The sequence below is a fragment of the Mustela nigripes genome, chromosome 4 (assembly GCF_022355385.1).
Source record: "Mustela nigripes isolate SB6536 chromosome 4, MUSNIG.SB6536, whole genome shotgun sequence".
In the NCBI taxonomy this organism is placed as follows: domain Eukaryota; kingdom Metazoa; phylum Chordata; class Mammalia; order Carnivora; family Mustelidae; genus Mustela; species Mustela nigripes.
In genome coordinates, this window is record NC_081560.1 from 49,594,762 (window position 1) to 49,616,035 (window position 21,274).

The window sequence follows — 21,274 nt, forward strand, 5'->3', positions numbered from 1 at the left end:
CCTCGGGTTTCATTTATCTTTTGACCCAGTACAACACCTGTCTGTCTCTGCAGATGGTGCCTGTTCTGTCCTGGAAGCCTCGATTTCATCCTGACCTCCCTTCTTTCTGAACCAGAACCCAGTCAATTCAAACATGGTCTCCCCCAGCTCATGAGAGGTGTCACGGTTTCTCGTGCAGCATCTTTCATACTGATGCCTGGCAGTGTTATTTGAGTTGTATTGTGACTTGACTTTTCATGTAGATCACACATGGTCCTTGTTCTCAGAGCTAATAAGTAACCTCTTCCTGTTGAATTTGCTGGAACTGAGGTTAGAGTCCACCCCCACCCCCTTTTTTTCCGTTAGTTGGCTAGTGTGCCTGGCCTGGTCTGTGAGCCCTCAGATCCATTTCTTACCCTTCCCTGCTCTGCTCTATATTGCAGGAGACTGACCCCTGCAGGCTGAGTTTCCTAGGATCCTGTGTCAACTGGTTTCTCGCTGAGTTTGGTCAATGGAAGGCACCAATGGGAATTGGATGGTGGGAGGAAGGGAGAAGCCAGGATATTTCTCCTTGTCCTTCCTTGAATCCATACATGATCCCTGATGGCTTCCATGGCCTCTCCTTCGTGGACGCAGCACCCCACTTCCTCCCCTAGTCTAGCACACTGTAATTCCTGCTTCCAGAGGGTGAGCTGGCTTCTGGATTCTGGTAGCACCATCTACTCCTTTTGTCCCTCTACCCTAGTGGTGGTAGCAAGTTCTTGCCACTGCTAATTTCTGGGTTGCCTTGTCACCTTCTAGCAGCTGCTCAGAAACCAAAATACTCAAAATGGTTTCTGCTTCTTGGCTGGGTCATGGCTGGTTTAATTATTCCTTCCTTCCTCCTTCTCTCCCTCCCTTCCTGAAAATAGCAGAAATTATAAGGGGATTATTTTTGGATTTTGTGCCACAGATTGTCTTCCCAAGGCAGAGTACTACTCTTTGAATCCTTCATACTTCTTTGATCTCCCAACATCATCACCATAACCCAAGAATGAGATGTCTGTGGCCGGTCTGGGACCCTCTTATCCCTTCCATACTGCATATATGGGCACCTATAGAGGACACTCTCTATTCCAAAGATACAAATGAAAAATTTGGAGATGATCTATTTGTAAATGGTCAACTTGCTGGAATAACAATAATACAGGCCTGGTCTTTTGAGAACTACTGATTATTAAAGACCAGAGAGGTTGCCATGTTCTTCCTGGCTGGTTTCACTTCACCTGGGACTGACATTAAAGCAAGTGTATTGTTTTGAGTATGGATACAGGTTCTTCCTCACATCTGTCTGTTGGGGACAAACTGGAGCATGAATGTCAGAGAAAAGGCAATATTATTTCTTCAAAAGTACGTATCCCTTTTGGAAACAATACTTGACGACCTTCTTCTTCATGTCACGGAATTGCTGGTGTCATTAGCAGCAAATCTGGCTTGTGGAGCCTTCTATCTGCCATGCTAGGAGTCGTTCTGTGAAACGCCGCCTCCTTGGTAATACTGAATCGCACTGTTAGATGGCGTCACTCGAAGAGATAATGAGAAGTGAAGCAAACGTTATATACGCCATCCTTCCACTCAGCTGTAAGAGCTGTTCTTCTATTTTCTTCTGAGGACTGATTATTCTCCATCTCGTGGCAATTTCCATGTCATTCTTTGAAAAGAAGTAAAGCAATATAATGAGAAGGAAACAAGAACTTGTCACTGCTGATCCCTTCACAGACACAGGGATGGATTACGTTCTGACATATGTGCTACAAATACGGATATGGACGGAAGCTGCCCATTGCAAGAGTCAACATGTGTCTGCCAAAGCAAACACAGTGACGTTCTATTAAAGATGTCTGTCTTTAGAAAGCACTGAAGTGTACCACTTTTTAAAAACTGATTTTTAAAGGTTATTGTCAAATCTTTTGATTTATTCTCCCTGTTCCCTCAGAAAGGAATAATTTCTTACTCAGTTGTCCCAGCAGGTACGCTTGGCTAGTGTACGCTTGCCTTGGAATAGGCATGACATTTACCATGCTGTGGCAAGGTATGGTAGACCAAGGGAAGAGGGGATAATGTTGCCGAGGGTTTTATGAAAGGAATTGGATAGTGTGGAAGGTGAGCCAGAAACCCACACTCCAGGGCAATTTCATAACGATCACAGCAGGAATTTCTGTGGTAATTTTGCGTATATATAACTTTCATACCTAATCTTCAGTGCTCTGCACAAGTGGCCCATATGTTTACCCCTGAAGCATTTTTTTGCCTCCAACTGGAACATGTTCAGAAACAACCTATGACATTTTCACATTCATAAGCTAAAAGCACCCATATCTATTCCCCAGCATAGCCACACATGTCCGTTTACTTCTGGTTCATTTTCTGTTCCATTGCCATTTCACAGGAATAGGTTGAAAGGTGCCCTAAAGGTGATCTTCATGGCTCCCAGTCAAGTGCAGAAAGCCAACATAAAGACAGAGGCCAATTGTTGGAAAAGGTCATTGCTGCTTTCATCAGCTGACACATGAACCGGTGAATGGGTGCCTTATCAATGGGGAAAAAAAAATGCCACAGGCAAATTCAACATGCCGCATCCTCAGTTTTGTATTCTGGGCAGGTTGGAGATCAGCCTTGTTTCTGGTGAGAGAAAGACAGAGAGGGAGAAGGAGAGAAGAAGAGAGAGGATTTGCTTTGGATGAGCAGATGTTTTGTGGGTTGTATTGTGTGTGTGTGTGTGTGTGTGTGTGTGTGTGTATGTGTGTTTTTGAAACAGGATAAAACTGGGTGGAACAGGAAGACACACAAGCTTTTATTGAAGGAAAATATGCTGGTTGCTAAAATTTAGGGCTTCATTTTTAATGATTAAATTATCTCAATGGAAATACTACTTTTGGTGAGGTAATAAGGTCAGAGCCAACGGCAGTTACTATAGGTGAAACCCGCGTTGGGGAACCCTCCAGGAAGGATGGGCTGCGAGGTGGCTGAGCTTTGCTGAGGCTGTGCCAGTCTCTCACTATTGCTGGATGGCTCTTTGTCTCAGAGGGACCACACCCTCACGTTTGCACCTCAGTAGAGTCCCCTAGTGTCTTACTGAGAGGCCCCTTTTCACCACAGAGATGCCCACCAGCCCTTATTTGACTAGGCTTACCTAAACATCATTGGAAGGACTCCTTGCTCAGGCTTTTTGTTTTTGCATTGTAGATGTCCGTGCAGGGAAGCTTACATGAGCCAGAAAACTGGAGTCTAGTTGCAGCTGTAATTTCAAACATTCATAAAACAAACATACCATATATATATATATGTGTATATACATATAATTTATACAAATATATAATTATATATAATTTATATTTTTAAGACTTGTAATAAATATATAGTATATATATAATGAATACAATATTTATATTTCTCTCTATATTTATATACACAGAAAGACAGCCCTCTAGACACCGAAGTTTCAACCGAAAACGAATTGTGTATGAGGATTTGGGCACTCTATTTATTTATTTATTTATTTTTAAGGATGGATTTATTTATTTGACAGAAAGAGAACACATGGGGCAGAGAGCAGAGGGAGAGAGCATCTTAAGCAGACTCCCCACTGAGCTCAGAGTCCAAGCTGGGCTGGATCCCACGACCCTGAGATCTCAACTTGAGCAGAAGCCAGCTGAGCCACCTTGGTGCCCGGACGGATGACATTCTTTTGTAGTTTTCCCTTGAGTAACTTCGATTTTCTGCCATGAACACAAAATCTATGTGTTTCTGTAATAGGGCACCCTTCAGAGGACTAGCACAGCATCTGCTCATTGTCTTGCAAGGACAGTGTTTATTATTAATAATTAGCTGAGTTAGATGGTTTCACCACCTGATTTTCATCCTGGTTCTGCCATCAAGCAGTAGCTGTGTAACCTTGTCCAGATCACTTAATGTTTTTTGACTTGGGTTTCCTGTTCTATGACCTAAGAGGATTAAAATAGATCAGTGAGTCCCAACCTGTAGGCTTCAGCCTCTTAGTGAATTATGAAATCCATTTACTGAGTTGTGATCAGCATTTTTTTAAACCTTACACAGGCTCCACACTCAGCATGGAGCCCGGCGTGGGACTTGATCCGAGGACCCTGAGATCATGACCTGAGTTGAAATCAAGAGTCCAATGCTTAACCGACTGAGCTACCCAGGTGCCCTGGTCAGCATTTTTTTTTTTTTTAAGACTAGTATAAATAGTATTAGAGCGCATTCCTTGTTGTGGGACTAAATGTTATTTCCAAAAATTTTTGTTTCGGTTAAATCTAGGTTTACATAGTCATGTGTGTACAGCACTGCAATGCAAAAGTTTTTCTTACCATGAGGTGATGTCAGAGAGGCTTGAAAATACTGAAATAAATGAGGTCTAGGGTTAAGAACTACGACTCCCTGAAATGGGGCCCCGTAGTCACGCTGTTATGTGGAGCAGCGCATGTCATCTAAGGACCCAGAGCATGGCTGGGAGAAAGGGAGTGGAGAGGCCTATGTATCTCCCCCCATCGGGATGAGCCTCTAGCTCACTGAGAGAAGGACTCTCCAGAGAGTGCCCCCTGTTGGCCCAGACCGAGGAGAGGAGCGTCCAGGGCACCAGTTCACCCAGAAGGTTCTCCAGGACACTGTGAAGATTCCTATAATACTACCTTCTCACACTTTGGTCCCTTCCCTTCTCCCCTGTAGTCTCCCGACTTCCCCCAAAGAGCTCCCAGGAGGGAGAAATGATCAGGTTATTTTTGGAATGGTCTCAGGCCCGAGAAGAAAGCACCATTGCATTTTTTCTCATGTTCTCTTTGAAAAGCCAAAGCACAAGACCGTTGCTAACAAAGTGAAAGATCCCTGTATGGCTGACGACTCGCAACGCATGCACTTGAAAATCAACAGCCTTGTCTCTTAAAAAAAAAAAAAAAAAAAAAATCTCACACAAAATGCTGCCCTGGTTTCATTTATTCGGGAAGAGATTTGGTCTTTACATGAAAAGACCTCACTCCTGTTAACAAGATATATCTCACAACTGAACTTAACAAAAAAATGTTGTCGACCGATCCCTCTCCTGTTTCGTGGTGGAGGTGCCGGCTGAAGAGGAAGGAAGATGAATGTCCTCCTTGCCCTGTTATTCTCCCTCAACTTGACGAAAATACATGGTTGGTAATATCCCACCCTTCTCTGACTCCTCCAGAGGAAGGGGGTGTCTGTGTCTAATTTGCACAAAGGTGCCAAATGAGCTATATGGGTGTCAACTTTTTTTAAGATTTTATTTTATTTATTTTACGGAGAGAGAGAGCACAAGCAGAGGGAGCAGCAGGCAGAGAGGGAGAGAAACAGGCTCCCTCCTGAGCAAGGAGCCCAATGTGGGGCTCGATCCGAGGACCCTGGGATCATGACCTGAGCCAAAGGCAGATGCTTAACTGACTGAGCCACACAGATGCCCCTTGAGTGTCAATTCTTGATGGCAAAACTCTGTTAGATGCTGTAGGAAGATTGGTTGGAAGTGTTACTGAAGCGTAAAGGGGAAAGCGACTGAGTGGTGCCTGGTCAGCCAAAAGGAGGGCAGAACTCCAAGCGAGAGGAGCAGAACGCTGGATCCCGAGGTATTGTGCGTCCTGCAAAAGGCTCTCCTGTGCTGGTGTCCCTGAGTCTTGCAGTCCCAATGCCATTGGTGAGTAGAAGTAAGCCTGAGCGTCAGTACCAACTCTGACAGCCCAACTCATATGAAAGAAACAAAACCTAATCTGGAGCAGAGCTATCTGGGCTGTATAGGTTGGTTAATTTCAATGGAGCTGTGTTTACAATACACTCATCAGCTTTTGCTTTAACAACAGAGTCCCTGATCCTGGAGAAATCCAACACTATCTTGTGACATTGACAATATAAGGAGAAATAAAATTATAAAAAGTGAATCATGGGGCACCTGGGTGGCTCAGTGGGTTAAAGCCTCTGCCTTCGGCTCAGGTCATGATCCCAGGGTCCTGGGATCCAGCCCCGCATCGGGCTCTCTGCTCAGCAGGGAGCCTGCTTCTCCCTCTCTCTCTGCCTGCTTCTCTGCCTACTTGTGATCTCTGTCTGTCAAATCAATAAATAAAATCTTTAAAAAAAAAAAGTGAATCAACCTAGAAGATTAAATGAGTTCCACCATAGTCTCCTCTATTTCACCTTTTTTTCATTTTCTTGGAGAAATGAACTTTCTGACTCGCTTGGAGGCTTTTAGAAAGTACCATATGATTCTGTAGTCAAAATAATATTTTTTAAAGATTTATTTATTTATGTATTTTTGCGAGAAAGAGGGAGAAAGAATGAGAGAGAGAGAGAGAATGGATGGGGGGGGGGGCAGAGGGAGAAGCAGGCTCCCCGCTGAACAGGCAAACCAGGGCAGGACTTGATCCTAGGACCTTGGGATCATGACCTGAGCCAAAGGTGGCTGCTTAACTGACTGAGCCAACCAGGAGTCCCTCTGTAGTTAATATTTTAAAAGAAATTGCTTAAAAAGGCATAGGAGCCATTTACATGGTCTTTGGTGAAGGTGACTTTTCTCCAGAAATAATAAAAGTATTATTATTTAGAGCCATATCAGGTTGGTGGAGATTGAGACACACAAAGAAAGAAAAATTCATTGAATTTGATGATAGGAAAAGTGTATTTTATACACTTTAAATAAAAAGGTTTCACATATTTTGACTAACAGATTATTTCTTTAAAAAATAAAAAATTCTCACAATGTATTTCTGAAAGCAGAAGCCATCTTTTTTCCTACTGTATTTAGGGGCAGGTTTAGAATGTTCTTGACAGTTTTAGTGCCTGCTGGGTAACTCTTTGCTAGATATTCAACACACTGTCACATGAAAAAGTATTAGAAAATTTCTTTTATGCAAGTTTGTCCTTCTCTGTCTTTCTTTATTTCATCTAATCTCAGCTCATTTATTGACTCATTTAACAAATATTTAGAGAATGCTGACAACATGTGTGTGTGCTGGTTCTCTGGAGACCCTCTGGGGTGAAGGACAAAGTTTCTGTCCTCAGGGAGCTTATAGTTACCAGGAAAAAGGGGAGACAAATCATGGAGTAAGCAGGTCAGATGGTCAGAGGAAGACTAAGGGAGGGTGGGAAGCTCTGAGTGTGGGGTGGAGGAATTATTTCATCTAGTTCAGGGCAGGGCTCCAGCAGAGTGAGTGGCTATGCCCTTATTTTATCACTAAAACAAAGCCGGAAAATGCCATAGAGTGGAGAGAAGCAAGAGGGGAGGGAGGCCATAAAAGCCAGGAAAACAAATATGTCCAGACCCTTTAGCCTCCATGGGAATGAGGTATTAAGTAGATGGAAAATCGGGGGGAAAGGTTCTGAGAATTTAATACTAGCCTCTCTTTTGAGAAGTCTGTGCTATATGATTTTCCTGAGTCCTTGGGCTTTTTGATGTCTCCTGGCAAGAGGGGCTTCTGGAAAAACAAGCTCTTCCTCATGTTAGAGAAGGGGAGCAAAACAGGGGGGCAGAGAACAACACAAGAGCAAGCACCTGGGGGGCTGATCAGGGCCCTCCATTCTTTGTAGGATGGCAATCAAGACCCTGTAGGACATCCCAGCTTGGAGAACTGATTCCTCAAATCTCTCCTCCCTCGTAAAGAAAACTGAAAACCTGGAGAAAAAGAAGAGCGATTCTACTAGAAATGTACTGTTACTTTCATGGAACACAAAACTGAGGGATTTCAAGAGAGGTCAAGGGTACTTAACGGTGTGGTTCTTCGATGCGGGCATAGTGGGAAGGTTGATTTTCAAAAGGTTCTAAAGGTTCAAAAGGGGGCTTGTACATCTTCAGCAGAGTATTAGCAAGCTATGTGATAGGTTTCCCTTTTTAAGATCAGCATCTGAAGGACAAAATCAGCGCTGATTCTGAAGTTTAATGATTAGAAGCGGGGGGGGGGGGTTTCTGCCTATGGTGTTAGAGAAGTTAAATAGCTTGAAATTTGTAACAGAACTGCCTGGTGATTTGTAAATGGGAGATACACCTGATGCCATTTGATCAATATAGATAGATTTTTTAATGGGGGGGGGGGATTTGCACTTCAATTTGGCCTTACCTTCAGATGCTCTAAGCGAGCACCTTTGTGTGCAAATGAAAATCAGAAGATCACCTATGTGACCCAGCTTCCCTACTTCTTTGGCTTGGAAATCACGATCTCTATTAATGTTTGTTTGGCAGAGAATCTTTAGGAAAAACCTTTCCCACCAGTGGGTTTGTTTCAGGAAAATCAGCAAGCAACAAGCAGGTCTGACCCGCTTCTGGGAATAAATCGCCTCCTACAGTCTCCCCATTCAATTAAACTAAACAAACACACTGAATAAAGACAGACTAGCTGGACAGGATTTTGAGTCGGGTTTCTACTTTAATTCTACTTTAGATCTACTGTAATTCCCCTTTTCCTTGAATTGTGATTCTCAGATAGGTACAAACTTCCTCCCTAGAAGGCTGGGGTGCCTGCAGATTCGGGGTGCTCCAGGCTTGACTCGCACCGTCTGAGTCATTGTTCGCCCCTGTCGTTAAGGTGCACAGATGGCGGTCCTCCTTGGGGGTTTATCCTGGATGCCCAACCCCCCGCGGAAACAGCCAGGAGCTCAGTGAGAGGGTCTGGAGGTGGACAGGTCTCTACTGCTTTAGGAAGGCCACTGACATCAGCTCATCTTTCTTTGATGGATGGCGTCATCTCCCATGGGACATCTACCTAATTTTTACAATTTCCTAACTTCTTGGTTGAAGACAGCTCTTCAACCTCTTTGTGACCCTTGAGAAAGACTCCTCTCTGAAACACTGTATCCGACATCAACTATGAGATAAAGTTTATCCAGTTTTCTTGTTTCTCCTTCTCCCTCTTCATTTTTGATCTATTGTACTGAGCTTTACCTCATGTTTATAAACAGGATCTGAAGGACGTTCCCCTTCTGATTTGACACCAAGATCAGATTGCATGGACACAGTTCTTGTAAAAATAACCTACGGATAGGCCTTCGTGTGTGTGCCTCTCTCACTATGTATATACACAATGCATATATTCCATGACATGCTAATATATGTATATTATTTATACATATAGATACAATATATATCTATATATATACACTACACTACAATATTCATTTATATGTGTGTATACAAATATATACACATATATATACCCACACACACATATATATATACATATATATATATTCTAGTTTAAATTCTGTACAACATTGTTTGTAATCAAACAATAGTCCCTTACAAAGTTTCTAACGCCTGCTTTAAGCCTTTAGCAGTAATGTACTTGAATTTTAACACCGGTCAGTCTTTGTGAATAACTGTAATGCAATGTCTTAAAATAATTTGAAACCATAATGAATTGCCATTCTTGTAGGTTGAAATGGGTCAACTATCAGCAACTTGATACGGTACAACCTAGTATAATATCCACTTGCTCTGCAAACACTCGCATGCCTATGGTGTACATTAGGCCAGCTGCCAGGAAAGATTAAAAATTGAGAACGAAAGGTTCTCCTTTGGAGCCTCTAGTCTATGTATCACAACTAGGGTATCAGTTAGAAAGTGATCTGTTCTTTAGGAGGGAAGAGCAGCCTCCTGGTTTGGAGGAGCAGACCATGCTTTCGATGGTAATTCCCTAAATGATTACAGTACCTAGAAGTCTAGAGAATCTCATGACAAAGCCCCATCCTTAACAAGCTTTGGTGTTCCCCTCCCCAAAAATGGGGCACCTGGGTAGCTCAGTCGGTTAGTGTCTGCCTTCGGCTCAGGTCATGATCTCACGGTCAAGCCCCTCGTCAGGCTCCCTGCTCAGTGGGAAGCCTGCTGTCCCTCTCCCTCTGTAGCTCCCTGTTTCTGCCTACTCTCTTTCTCTTTGTCAAATACAGAAATAAAATCTAAACAAACACAACCTTTGGTGTCCCAATGCCTCCTGAGTCAAGTTCAGAGCCCTTACTTTGGCATTCAAAGTACCTATCCAACATTATTCCTTTTCCTTTATGTCTTTACCACTGTCTTCCCATCTGTTTCCACTCTTCCTTCCTCCTGCAATGTTCTTTCCTCTGACTTGAATGGCAGTCAAGAGTAGTTGTTAAACGTGTGGTTGCCGGACTCATACTGTTTGTGTTCAAATCTCAGCTCTCCGCTTATTAGCTCTGCAACCTCTGGCAAGGTGTTCGATCTCTGGGTGCCTCAATGTACTCTGCTGTACAAGAGAGATAATACAAATGCAACCTCATAGGACTGTGTGTGTTAAATAATTCATTATATGTAAGGCTCTAGAACAAAGCTTGATTCAGAGTAAGCACTCAAGGAATGTTTATTAAAATTTCTGGAAGTCCAAATCTCACTCATCTTTCTAGGCAAGGGCCATCTTTTCCCCAACACCTCCTCCAGTTTCCCTAGTTCTGAGTTCTTTTTCTGGTCTCTTGTTTCTGGAAGCACATCTGTAACTCTTGCATAACTAGGCGGGTTTTGAACTCATGGCCCTGAGATGAGGACTTGAGCTGAGAACCAGAGTGGAACACTTAGCCGACTGAGTCACTCAGGCCCCCCCACCACTGCATGATGCTTTTAATTTTATTCACATCTATATCTTACCTTCTTTACTAATCTGTGAATTTCTGAAGGCATGAGCTACTTAACACCGCAGTGCAGTTCTGAGCTCCTGCAGACTCCACAAGTGAAAAGCACAGTCCTCAACAAAACTATTCTCACTTTAGGTTCAAACACCAGCTCCCCCGTAGGAGATCCCCAGGCCACCTGCTCTTCTGATCCACCAGCTACAAATTCAGGGGGTCTCATGAGCTCCTGAAGTTTGAGAATTCACTAGAAGGACTCATAGAACTTAGGAAAGTGGTCTGCTTATGACTACAGTTTTAAAAAAGATTGTCAATCAGGACTAGCCAAACGAAGGGACACATAGGGTAAGGGTCCCAAACACAGCTTTCGTGTCTTCTTAGTGTGGGCTTAGGATGCATCATCCTCTGGGCACACTGATGTGTTCACCAGCCAGGACTCATCTGAGCTTTGGGTGTCCAAAATTTTTAGTGTGGTTTCATTATTTGGATCTGATTGATTGAATCATTAAATCTCAAATTCTTCTTTCTTGCATGGAGATCAGGTTGGTACCATCTGGATCAAAGACCCAACCCTCTAATTACATAGTTGGTCTTTCCCTCATGACCAGCCAACCCCCTGAGTCATCTTATCATCATAAACTCAGGTATTTGTCTTCCTGAGGTCCACCATGAATAACAAAGGTACCCCTATCACTCAGAAAATTCCAAGGACTTAGAAACCCCTCCCAGGAGCCAAAGACAAAGACCAAATTCTTCATTACAGAACAAAAGCCACATCTGATTTGTCTTTGAATTCCCTCCTGTGTCTAGTAATTTGCACATAATAGACACCTATATTTACTAAAAGGATAGGCAAAGGTGGAGTTTAGAAAGATAACTTTAGGTAGCATGGATTATAGAGACCAGCTAAGATTAATGTAATAGACTTCAGGTTATTTTGTTGACTTTTTAAATACTCTTTTGGTGAGACTGAAGAAATAGAAATCTGAACCAAGTTAAATCATTCTATCTCTCCCCACTACCCAAATACAAAGTCCTGCATTGCTTTTCCATATCTTGAATTTATTCAAAAGCTTTTGCAGGGAAGTTAAAGGTGGTCTTGAGTGTGAAGAACTTTGACCTCTCATTATTTAACTGCTAAAAATAAATAGCTTGTAAATCATGTTGCAAAGAGAAATTGTGCTCAGTATTACCATTCATAATACTCTCTTGGGATCTTTGAGCTTGCTTATTGTGATGATGCATTCCCAACATCTATACCCCGTGATACTGGGAATTTGTTTCAAAATAATCCTGAAGGGGGTGTGGGGAGCAAAATAACAAGGCCATTCATGAGTTAATAATTACTGAAACTGGTGATGGGTAACAGATTTCATTACACTCTTTATATAATTTTTAGAAAGATTTTATAGAGTATACTTATATGTATTCTTTTTCCATTTTTGTATTTTAGGGAATTTTTCATTATAAAAAAGTCAACAAAAAAAATAACTTCGCCTCCCAAACTGAAGACCTCACACAAAGTAGTGAATGAGTCAGGGGCCATTTCACAGAAGGTAGTGAGTCTTAAACAGCAGTACTCCACCCAGCTGATGTGTCTCTAGTGTCCAATGTCCAAAGATGGATGTAAGTGCCGATGTTCAGATGCCAGGTGTCAGTGCTGCCCTGAAGACCCCTCAGCCATCCTCCCACACACACCTGGCACCAGCTTCACTTGGCAAACCCAATGCAAGCCAGTCCTCCCATTGGAAACTGCTGGTATTTAAGGCAGCCCTGAGTCCTGATAAGTGCTCTTTACTGAAGGAAGGAGAAAACCAAATCAACACAGCTGCCTTGTTCTTTGGAGACTGCGGCATCATGGCTTCAAAGATGGAAGTCAAAAGTAACACGAAGTCAAAAGTAACACAAATGCCAGGGCTCTGCAGGACTTCGAGACCAAGCCCCTGGGGACCATGACCAGATGGACGAACCATATGAAGTGACTGAGGGCAAGTCAAGGGAACGGGGAATGGGATTCTTCAACACTGAAATCAGAACTGTAACGAATCATGGGGGGGTAACCAATTCACCTGGGCTGGAGAGGAAATTTATGGACCGTGTATCTCGGTCCCTCCTGCAGAAGGTGTGCAAAATACGGCTGGGTCTGGGGGGCCCGCAGAAGACAAGCTACAAGAAACTTCTGGAGGTCCTGCTTCTGCGGGCATAAAACCCCTATTCTCAGAGAATAGGAGGTTCATTGGGAGCATAAACTGAAAACAACTGTTGCACAAGCCCACGTGGAGGTGGCTGTTAAGCAGTCTGTTTAACCAGGAGGATTACAACTAGCAAATTGGCAACAGAGTTCGATTTTATTAGTCTGGAAGGAATCTAAGCTAAACTGTAGCATCAACTATGAGCAATAAAGCACCCTGGACCAGAATACAGAAGCCCCTGTGCACTATTTTTTTATATATATTTTTATTTATTTATTTGACAGAGACAGACCCAGCGAGAGAGGGAACACAAGCAAGGGGAGTGGTAGCGGGGAGAAACAGGCTACCCGCTGAGCAGAAGAAACCCCATGTGGGGTTGGATCCCATCAGGACCTGAGCCAAAGGCAGCCGCTTAACGTCTGAGCCACCCAGGCGTCCCAGCACTATTCTTTTTTAAAAAATTTAATCAAATGTTTGTACATACAAAAAATACATCTCACAGATATGCAAGTTATGAAGCATAATGAAATGAACACTTATGAGCCTGACCAATTTAAGAACTGGAGCACGACCAGTTACACGCCCCTACCTTCCTTCCCTCTACTCCCTCAGCAGTAGTCCCTATCCTGAATTCTCCACTTACCATTTCTTTGTTTGTTTGTTTTTTTAAATCACTTATTAAGAATCCCTTAAAAAAATACATTGTTTGATTTTGCTTGTGTTTGACTTAAAAAATGGTATCATATTTGTACTCTCCTGGAATTTGTTTTTTTCCTACTTTTTTTGTTTTAAAGATTTTATTTGACAGACAGAGATCACAAGTAGGCAGAGAGGCAGGCAGAGAAAGAAACAAGAGGAAGGAGGCTCCCCGCTTGATCCCAAGACCCTGAGATCATGACCTGAGTGGAAGGCAGAGGCTTAACCCACTGAGCCACCCAGGTGTCCCTATTTTTTTCCCTACTTAACATGTTTCTAAACCGTATCCATAGCCATGTCAGGAGCTGTAGTTCATTCATTTTCGCGACTACAGAATAATCCATTGTGTGAACAGACCACAAATTTTACATTTTGCTGTGAGCTGTTCTGTTTCAACCTTCTGAGTAGGGCTGCTATCACCATTCTCATACATGTCTCCCGGTGTCTGAGTTTCTCTGGGTAGATACACTGGACACCAGCCTATGGGAAAGTTCACCTTTACATGATAAACAATACGACATAATGCCAAATTGTTTTCCAAAGTAGTTGTACCAATGCATACTCCCAGCAGCACTGTGCAAACATTCCAATTCATTTATATCATCTCCAATTGCTTTTGTGGTCAGACTTGTGAAATTTTTTTTTTAAGATTTTATTTATTTATTTGACAGACAGATCACAAGTGGGCAGAGAGGCAGGCAGAGAGAGAGGGGGAAGCAGGCTCCCCGCTGAGCAGAGAGCCCAATGTGGGGCTCGATCCCAGGACCCTGGGATCATGACCTGAGCTGAAGGCAGAGGCTTTAACCCACTGAGCCACCCAGGTGCCCCCAGACTTGTGAATTTTTGCCAGCCTAGTGGGTATAAAATGGTATCTCACTAAACATCTCACTTAAATTGCATTTCCTTGTTACTAAAGAGGCATCACATATTGACCTATGCTTATCTGCTGTTTGTTTTTCTTCTTTTGCTTATGCTTTGTATTCATTTCTTTCCCCTGTAGGGCTGGCTTTTTTTCTTACTGATTTTTCGAGCATTCTTCATACACTGAGAACTGGAAGGACCTTGCAAAATATACAGTTCATCTCCATCATGTGACTGATGAGGAAAACTGAAATGCAGAGAGGTAAGAGAATCTGCACAATAGCACAATTTGTGTTAGCAGCTGTGCTGAGAGGAGCACCTAAATATTTTAACTCCAAATTAAATTATTTCTTCATTATACTACGAAATCCCTCTTTATTCATTTGTCTCATTTTCCTTAAATTTTTTTAAAGTACCCCAAGTGATATGTGTTAATGGTTGAAAAAGGAAAAACAAACTTAAGCAACAAGAAGACTGTAAAAATTTAATCCCACATGCATACAGCCTGCATTTCTTTCCAGATAGTAACTATAATAAATAATTATTAAGGAACACTTACCATAGGCTGACTAAATTGGAGTGCTTATTATATGTCAGGCACTGTACTAAACACTTGACACGCATTGATTCTTTGATGTTCTTCACAACCTCATGACACAGATTGTCACCATTTTCCTGAGTATGATAGACAGAATGACAGCTTCCCAAAGATGTCCACATCCTTATCCCAGGAACCAAGAATATATGTCATGTTACACGGCAAAGGAGAATCAAGGTATCAGATGGAATTAAAGTGGCTAAGAAGCTGATCTTAAAATAGGGAGAGTGTCCTGGATTACTCAGGCAGGTCCGAGGGAATCACAAGGGTTCTTAAATGTAGAAAAGGAGTCAGTATGGGTGTGAGTAATACAGTCTGAGAAGCCTTTGACCTTTGGGTGCCTGGGTGGCTCAGTCAGTTAAGCGTCTGCCTTCAGCTCAGATCATCATCCCAGGGTCGTGGGATCGAATCCCACATCGGGCTCCCTGCTCAGCTGGAGACTGCTTCTCCCTCTCCCTCTGCCTTCTGCTCCCACTGCTTGTTCTCTCTCTCTCTTTCTGTGTCAAATAAATAAAATCTTTAAAAAAGAAAAGAAAAAAGAAGCCATTGACTTACCACTGCTGGCTTTGAAGTTGAAGGAAGGGAGCATGAGCCAAGGAATGCAGGCGGCTTGCAGAAGCTGGAAAGCTGGAAAAGGTGAGAAGACAGTGTCCTGTAGAGTCTTCAGAAAGGAACACAACCCTGCTGACTTCTTGATTTTTACCCAACATGGTAGCTAGAATAACAGCTGCAAAGATGTTCACATCCTACTCTCTTGAACCTACAGTAAGACAGTTAACAGGGTCATAGGAACTTTGCAGATGTGATTAAGAATCTGGAGATGAGATTATCCTGGATTTGCCAGGTTGGCCCAATAAATCGCAAGAATCCTTTTAAAAAGGAGGCAGGTAGGATTCATGGAGGAGATATGACCACAAAAACAGAGGTTGGACTATTGTGCTTTGAACATGGAGGAAGGAGCCACAAGTTAAGGAATGTAGGCGGCCTCCAGAAAAGGTAAGCAAACAAATTCATGCCTTGAACCTCTGTAGGGAGCATAACCCTGTCCACACCTTGATTTTGGCCCAGTGAAACCCATTTGGAAATCTGATGTTCCAAATTGCAAGATATTAAATTTGTGTTGTTTTAGGTCACTGTGATATTCTGTTATAGCAGCAATAGGAAACAAATATACCTTGTTGACATCTGAACAAAGCCACACAGCTAGTTAATGGTAGAGTTATGAACTCAAGCCATGTGGCTCCAGAACCCATATCCTTTACCACTGTGAGACATTTATAAATACAGATTTAAATATTACATACATGGCAATAAATGCAAATCTTCCACATTATTTTAATACCATTCAGCTCTACCATATTAAATAGTTGTGTTTCACACCATATACCATTACCCTATGATATTTACTAAGTTCCCTATTATTGGATACTTAGGTTGTTTCTAATGTCTCAGTATTTTAAAATCGGCAGTGATAAACATCTTTCTAGTGATATTAGTAATTTCTTTAAGAAAAGCTCTTAGAAATGCTAAGTCAAGAGAAGTGCATTTAAAAAAAAAAGAAAAAAGCGGGCACCTGGGTGGCTCAGTGGGTTAAGCCACTGCCTTCGGCTCAGGTCATGATCTCAGAGTCCTGGGATCGAGTCCCGCATCGGGCTCTCTGCTCAGCAGGGAGCCTGCTTCCCTCTCTCTCTCTCTGCCTGCCTCTCTGTCTACTTGTGATCTCTCTCTGTCAAATAAATAAATAAAATCTTTAAAAAAAAAAAAAAAAGAAAAAAGAAAGAAAGGCCAAATTATCCTCCATAAGATGGCACTGGAATATAATTTAAAAGAAATAAAACACACACCCAGAGCAGGAAAATACCTACTTCCCATTTCCGCAATACATCCTATAGTAATCCACTTTTCTTATCCACGCTATATGCGTGACTTAATCGCATTTTTTTGAAGGTTTTATCTATATTATTTTTTTCTGTACAATCAGAGATGTTAGGCCATAGATGAGTTTATAGAGATATTAGGTTTAATCTTTTAATTTATAGACAAAGCTCCTGGACTAGAGAAGCTTCCTTTGGTGGGGTGTGTGTGGTCAGCACCTCCTGGCCTGGCCTCAATTCCAAGGTCTTTCCACGTGGGCACACGAAGAGCCCTGAAGTGGTACCATTACCAATTTTTTTCGCTTCAAATCATGCCAGAAATCTCTTGTCCTCACTAATCAGAAGCATATTTTAGGGTCTGCCGATTAATAATGATCTGTAACCCAGTAAAAAAAAAAAAAACCTAGCTAGCCCTTTCCTGGAGGAAGCCTCTTTGTTATTTCCTCATTGTGAAATCTGGTAGGACTGATGGCTTACAATAACTTCCTCCTCCCCAGTGTTACACGTAGGAGTTTTGAGAGCGGATAATCAGAGGTTCTCCATCCTTTCCTTTCTCCCTAAGAAGTGGATCGTTCTCTAACACGGCTTGTGTGTTTCCCAACAGCGCTGCGGTTCCTCTGTCGTGGAAGTTGAGGAACACAACCGTCCGCACCGCTCCTTCCTTCTCTGTGAAGCAAACAATGAAATAGGAAGAAAACACGCTGCCATTTTCTGACTGACCTCAATCGCCGAGGGTGGACCCCGCACGTTACATCAGCAGGCCGGCTCCGTTACACTGCCCTGGGCTGTGCTCGAGCTACTGAAATATTGATTTTTACAGAGCCGGCGCGCACACACTGAAAAATCAATATTCCAGTGCACACAACAGAACAGGAGGCAGAGCCGGGACCAACTCCTAGGCCCAGCGAGCACTGCTGGCAGGCCTTGGCCGAGGAGGGGGTGGGGGGCTGGAGGAGACAAAGCCGGGGGAGAGGCCCCCGCAAACCCGGAGGGGTCAGATAAACAACCAAGTGTGCGGAGGGAGGAGAGTGGAGAGAAAGATCCTTGAGGATAAAACAGTTGGAAGGAGCAGTGATTTATCCTTCCATGGGGGGGGGGGGGGGGGGGGGAGGGACGGTAAATTAAGAAGAGAGGATGGGAGGAATTTTACAGGTAAGAATCTTCCCATGAATTTTTTTTTTTTGGGGGGGCTTTTCTGCATCATTCGGTCAGATTTAGAGGGTTCCCCTTATAAAGATGATACAAGATATTTCCTTACACAAAGGGAAGAACTAGGCCAGCCGAGAGAAGGCTTTATATTTTTAAAAATGCAGCTCCTTTCCTTTTTCTTGGTGACTGGAAGCTGGCAGACATTGCAATAACCATCAAAGAGTCAGTATTTATAATCTGGGCTCTACCTTTGCAATGCTGTTCCTTTCTTTTCCATGGGGAAGGGGGAGGGAGGGAAGGCATCCCAGTCAGGTGGCCATTCATCGATTCCTTTTCTTTCTAGAAAAGCACCTTTGGCTTGCTTGGGGAACCACTTAAAGAACTGGTTCCTTTTACATGCCCCGTGACTTCTCAGGGAATTTGGGGCTCCTCAGAGTCACACCTCTACCCAGATGTGGGGAGGAGAACGTGTCCCAGGTTGCACTCCGGGTGTCCAGTGCTGAGCAGAGGGCGGGGTGGAAAGGGGACCAGCCTTTCGGTTAGTCTATGTAGACGTGTTTAAAGACAAACAAACCCAGAACTGGCACTTTTAGTTTGCATTTTGGCCTCTTTATATTAGGGGTGGTGGTGGTGGTAGGTAGTTAATTAAAAGGGAATACTTTTAGCCCCGATGAATTCTTGATTTTGCTTTCTCCTAGAATTCTCTTACCAGGAATCTTGCTACTAGTTCTAACTCACTGCCAGAGGAGGAAACTGCCCTCTCTCGGAGGCTTCCATTTCGTCCTCTGCCCTGCAAGCAGCGTCGCGGCTTCCTCCTCCCTAGCCCAGGAAAGACCCGGGGCCCAACCTGTCTTTGGGCTCAGGTCTGGTCTGGTGGAAGGGGCTCCAAAGGAAGCGGGCGTTCTGAGGCACCTTGCAAAACGGGGGATCCTTAACCCAGCCGAGGCTGCCGGGGAACTGGGGCGGGTAATCTGCTTCCAGAGGCAAGAGCGCCGGGAGAGCGGAGGTGGGTGGTCAGGGGGGCGGGGCAGGACGCGGAGCCAGGTGGCTACCTGGACGGCCCCGCCCCTCGCATCCCCTCCCCGGACCGTCTCCCGCCTCCGTGCCCCGCCCACTCCCGCCCCCGCCCCCGCCCCCGCCCCCAACGCCGCGCGGCCGCTCTATTTGCATAAGGAGGTGGCTCCAGGGCCCGCCCGGGGCGCACGTGACCCCGGGGGAGGCGGAGGGAACCTGCTGACAGGACACGAGCCGCTTTGCGGCTCCCCTTGGCGCGGAATAGCGAGAGCAGCCGTGACCTCCGACCCCGCCCGCCGGCAGCCAATAAGAGCGCAGGTCGTCTCCAAACCCAAAATTTCCACGTCGGCAAAAGTCAAGATGGAAGGGAGCGGAGCGGAGCGCGAAGGGGGGAGCCTGCCCGGAATGCCTGGCGGCCGGCGCTGGAGTGCCAAGCTGGGGAGCTTGCGGCGGGCGCGGAAGGTCCACAGGGGAGGGCACCCCGGCCTCCTTCGGACGGAGCGCGACCACCCGCCCCAGCCCCAGGCGCCTCTGGGAGCCCGCACTTTGCCAGCCTCCTGTGCAACCCGGCCCAGGGGACGCAGCCCACTGCACCTCCGGCCTTGGCTCTGGGGGGACGTAGTGGAAGGGACAGTGGCCGGAGGTTTCGGGGGGGGGGGGGGGGGGGGGGGGGGGCTCTGGGGGCGGGGGGAGGGGGGGGGGGGGGGAGGGGGGGAAGACACTTTCCAGACCTGTTGCACGGGTGCAACAGCTGTTGGGTGCGGTACGTAGGGGGAGGGGGCTGTTGGGGTGGGGAAGGAGAGTGGTCTCTACTGCAGGGGCAGGGGGTGCAGGGCTGGGGCTACGAACGGGGGGCTGTGTGCAAGGGGAAAGGTGTGTGCAGACGGGTTCCATGGGAATCTTTCTGCCTAATGGGACAGAGAGAATCCCAAAGAGTGGATGGGTGTAGCGGAGGGGAGAAGACTGCATAGACGCGAATTCTGGGGCTGGGCGCGGGCTACGGGAAGACCGGGAATAAAGTGGGAGGGGAGACGCTGTGGCGGCCCCGCAAACGCTTGCTTTCCTGGACATGCCATCTGTGGGGCATTTCCCGGGCTTGTATTCGCCCCCCGTTAACTCTTTTCAGCTCCGAGAAATCGTCCTCTTGCGGTCCCCTCCCCCACCAACTTTCCGGATGGGAAGGTAAAAAAGTTGCCACAAGTTGGATGAAGTTGAGTTAGCCGCTGGCAAAAGTTTAAATAGCAGGACCGAGGAGGAGGTGGGGTTCGACCAGGAATGAGTTCTAATCTGGGATGGGTGGGAAGGAGGGGGCGGGTGTGTGATTACTGCAGCCTGTTTGCTGTGACATTGCAACCAGAATTTGTCGAACCGGGCTGTTAAAACACCATTTCTGTTGGGCATTTGCTCCTGCTGACTGCGGCAGTAACTTTCCATAATTAATGACCCGTTCCATTATCGGTCGCATCCTGAGCTAAATTGCTTTTAACGAGTTACTCTTCTTTGTCTTAGTGGGGGGTGGGGGAAGCACACCTGCGGGAGGAAACTTCTGGAGGAAGACAGCTTCTTTGGTCTTTTGAGGCAAAGTTCTGAGACACTCCGACTCTGAATATGATAGAAGTCAGTGCACTACAGAACTTTGTCTCTAGAGACTGTGGTCGCCACCACCATCGCCGCTAGATTTTCGGACGCTGGGCAGGGTAGCCCGGGTGGCCACGTCGCTGCGCCTTTCCCCTGGGGGAGGGGCGAGGCCAGAGAGGGGTCCGAGTGTTGCTCAGGAACTTGGCAGCCCTTTTCAAAGCCGCGGGTTCAACCTCATTAATGGGAACAAAATCCTCCCAGGTCTCCCTTAGTTCATTTTACTCGGGTGGACTCCTGACTACAGAGTTTCGGGGTTTAAAACAAAAACTTTGGGCTTTGCAAGGTGATTTAAAAGGTACTCAAAAGACCGGCCTCACTTTCTGGAGGAGGGAAGAGCCACAGGTTTATTAATTGGTGTGTGAGTGTGCAGTGCTTTACAGGAATTTAAACTCTCTACTTTTGAAGAAGGAAATGTATTTGTACAAAAACCATGGATAATGGTCTTTTACTCAAGTGGCCTGCTAGATAAATGAGATCCTGCAAGGACGGAGTTTGGTGGTCTGTTCTTAATTTTGCTTCTGATTTAGGTCTAATATACTTGTATTTTTTTTAAATAGACTTTATTAATTGAAAGGAAGCACTTTTGCCAAGAAAGCATTTTGAAGGACTTTGGGGGGGGGTGGCGGTATTTACATTCTGGGGTGGTA

General features: G+C 44.9%; 1 long non-coding RNA gene across 1 annotated transcript; it reads right to left on the minus strand.

Moving 5' to 3' along the window:
* Positions 1–946: 946 nt before the first annotated feature.
* Positions 947–17,634, minus strand: LOC132015006 (uncharacterized). The gene is made up of 4 exons (XR_009403521.1): positions 17,547–17,634; positions 15,508–15,579; positions 3,152–3,256; positions 947–1,669 (listed from the first exon to the last, which is right to left on the minus strand). It is a non-coding gene; the product is annotated as an uncharacterized LOC132015006 (long non-coding RNA).
* Between the last annotated feature and the right edge of the window lie 3,640 nt (positions 17,635–21,274).